This window comes from Arachis ipaensis, chromosome B09 (assembly GCF_000816755.2).
Source record: "Arachis ipaensis cultivar K30076 chromosome B09, Araip1.1, whole genome shotgun sequence".
NCBI classification, from domain to species: domain Eukaryota; kingdom Viridiplantae; phylum Streptophyta; class Magnoliopsida; order Fabales; family Fabaceae; genus Arachis; species Arachis ipaensis.
In genome coordinates, this window is record NC_029793.2 from 1414112 (window position 1) to 1414747 (window position 636).

Genomic DNA, 636 nt, shown 5'->3' on the forward strand with positions numbered 1-636 from the left:
GAATCATAAATTATAGATGTAGATTAGATTTTTCAAGAGCTATCAATAGAGTATAGGGATCCACTTATAGGAAACAGATATTTGACCAATTAATTGAAAAGAAAATAAATTAATGTATTATTATTGATACCATTTTTACTTGATTATCGTTTCCTTATATGCTCCATAAATTAATAATTCATTTCTGGAAATAAATGTTTGAATACCCACTAGAATATTTATTCTTATTTTATTTGCAAATCTAACGCATAAGATTTTAAATAATCCAAATGAAGCCAAATATGGTATCCATGTAAAGACATGCATGAACCTCGTTACTATCCACGCGTGTGTATAAAAGGAAAGATACATTTGTTATCTTTGTGTTTATCTTTTTATATATTTATTTAGCATGTGTGATAAAAGGAAAAATATATTTGTTATCTTTGTGTATATCATTTGTGTATAAAAGGAAAGATATATTTGTTATCTTTAATTTGTGTATATTTTTTATATATTTATTTATGAATTTAATTTTAATGTACTGATAGTATAATATATTTTATATAATTATATTTATTTTTTTATAATTATTTATATGATTAATATAAAAATAATTATTTTTATTAATGTATATTATATAATTAAATGTATGTA